Source organism: Phytophthora infestans, genomic scaffold (assembly GCF_000142945.1).
Source record: "Phytophthora infestans T30-4 supercont1.52 genomic scaffold, whole genome shotgun sequence".
Taxonomy (NCBI): Eukaryota; Oomycota; class Peronosporomycetes; order Peronosporales; family Peronosporaceae; genus Phytophthora; species Phytophthora infestans.
In genome coordinates this window covers 741,406-744,066 of record NW_003303707.1, presented here as the reverse complement: position 1 = coordinate 744,066, position 2,661 = coordinate 741,406, and the positions used below count along the sequence as shown (strand labels likewise).

The following is a 2,661-nucleotide window of genomic DNA, read 5'->3' as shown; positions in this document are numbered from 1 at the left end:
TAAAACTTTGTGGTGTTAAGTATGATACTAAAACACACTAACTGCCCTAAGGATTCACGTCGATTTCATTCTAGGAGTCGAGATATGTTATTTTAAGTTTTTGGGATGTCATGGATGCAAATCGTTTGCTACAGGCTCAAGAACGCACTTTTTGTATACCATGTTATTTTAAGAAAATGTCCGTTTCGATGCGCTCTTCAAAAATGTTCGACTTGCGAACCATGATTTTCTGCGTCTGTGCCACGTAATTCAGCAAAAAGAGCATGTAATGGAGTGAAATGAGAGGGTGTGTCATCTCTAAAGTAAAATCTTTAAAAGAGCATAACTTAAGAACGGCTGGGAATAGGTGGCCGTTCTTTTTACCATCATGTGCGCCTAAAAAAAGTACACTATCGTGACAATCGATATCGGTCGATATGGTATAAATTGATAAAGTTATGCTCGATTATGTACGCGAAAACAGAAAAAGGGCGCTGGTGACAAAAAAAGTACTAACGAGTCTGTTATTGTTTTGATATTCTGTCATCCCAGACTCTTGCGCATCTGGTGACCTATTTTTTATTCGCCAGTTCCGAGAAAAGTGTCGTTTCGATGCGTGGTGGGCCCGGGATGACAATTCGAGTTGAGTTGGAAGTTCATGTGAAGTCCTGGAAACAAGAAAAAAAGAAGATCCACGCTTCCCTAACTCAAAAAGTCATTAGAAACCGAGGGTAGCTTGTATGAAGACTTTTGTTCCTCGTGCGGTAAAACGCCGAATTAAATTTTTTATCTATACTTAACAGGAAAAAAGTTGCCTCCTTCGCGATATATAGGCAAATAAAGAATGGGGGCTATCATTTCGGGACAAAACAGGTGAAAATTTAGGTCGAAAAAAGTGTTTATAGACAAGGCATTTAAATTTAGCCAAAATCTGACTTGACCACGAGAATGCGCGCATAAAAGCACCCCTAGGGCAGTTTTTATACGGAGCAGTCTCATTTGCTTCCTGGATGTGCAGGGCCAAACATGGCCAAAAGTGGTGATTTTGGCCGTCCAAGGTGTCCATTTTCCGCGAAAATGGCGTTTTTTGGCGTCACTAAAAAAATCATTGCGAAGCAACTACTGGAGATATGCTTGTAAAACTTTGGGAGCGGTCGTGCGAACACATGCGCCAAGTTTTCTGCTAAAGTCTGCAGGCCAGATCTGCCGGGCGGCACATAAAACCGGAAAAAACCACCTAAAAAAAGAGCATGCCAAACAAAGTCTCACATTTCGCTGAATAACTTTTGATCTAGAAGAGTTAGACAAATTCTGATTGCGGGAACGGCTCCGCCGTGTGTTTTTACATATGTCTATGTCCCGTAGATAAAAAGTACATGTTGCAAAAAAAGTACATGTTGTACATAAATCTACCTTTGATATTCGGATTCCCCGTGAAAAACTACGCCTAGGCCGCAGGGTTACAAAGACGAGTCATTGCACTTATGCCCTTTTATAGACGCTTTTAGAAATCGGCCAAAACAGTATTTATTAATTTAGACAGTGTTCCGCTGACATGTCGACATGCTGCGATATGTCCACGTGAAAGAGCACCGAAAAGGCACCCCTAGAAACACCCTACATACCGGTTCTAGCGGTTCTCTTACTTCTTCATAATAATTCAATTTTAAAGAACCACATTACAAAAAAACAGAGTTTTGTGGTGTAGTGGCTTCGCCAGACATACTAAAACCAAGAGTGCGTGTGGGCACATGCCAGAACATATATTTTTGGGTGTGTCAAAACACACGCAGAGTCGGTAAACAGCTCAAAACGGGCTAAAAAGTAGACAGCACCCGGACTTCCCCGGTGGTCACCCACCCGAGTACTACCCGAGCTTGAGGCTGCTTAACTTCACAGAGCAGACGGGATATGGTGCTTTCAGCCTAAGATGGCCGTCTACATTTGACTTTGACCGACACACCTATTAGTGTTTATCACTCGTATACATTGGTACAACACATTTACACACTCACATGTCCACATACGTGGCCATAGACTGCACACGATGGCCCCCAATACCCTTCTGGCCCTCAGAATTGGCTGGGTGGATGGCTACACTTTATATAGTAACAAAACAAAAAGGGGGGTGGTGTGGCGCACTCCAATACAAACGTGTGGCCAGCAGCTCACTCCTACAACGCAGCATACGTATTCTCTCCGATAGGAACCCCACACAGACCGACACCTTCATACACAGCAGTGCAGATAGCCGCCGCACCCCATATTTGCGCATACGCGGCCTGGAAACAATGTTAAACCACCAAAGTGGCCATTTACGACTTGCACAACCATACCTACGCTTCCTATGCGACATGACATGTGCACGTACGCGTCTTAGGCAATATGAACACCTTCGACACCTTCATACATGCACAGCGCGCGCTCCGCTTAAGTACGACACCAACTTGTCATATACATCATGCGTTTCCTCCCGTCACCTTTCATCACCTCCATATTCACACCCATGCGCCGTCACCTTCCTCGCGCCATCACCTTCACCATTTTCACCTCCATATCCGCGCTTCCTCCGCCGTCACCTTCCGCGTACGCGTCCATATTCGCTGCGTTTCCTCGCGCTTCCTGCCTGTTATTAATCCAAGCCAAAAACATCTCCAAACCCATACAATTAGAACAGCAAGA

The 2,661-nt window shown here is 44.3% G+C and overlaps 1 non-coding gene across 1 annotated transcript; it reads right to left on the bottom strand.

Annotated features, from left to right (window-relative positions):
* Positions 1–1,800: 1,800 nt before the first annotated feature.
* PITG_33332 lies at positions 1,801–1,914 on the bottom strand. Its single transcript, XR_009934726.1, has one exon. It is a non-coding gene; the product is annotated as an 8S ribosomal RNA (ribosomal RNA).
* Between the last annotated feature and the right edge of the window lie 747 nt (positions 1,915–2,661).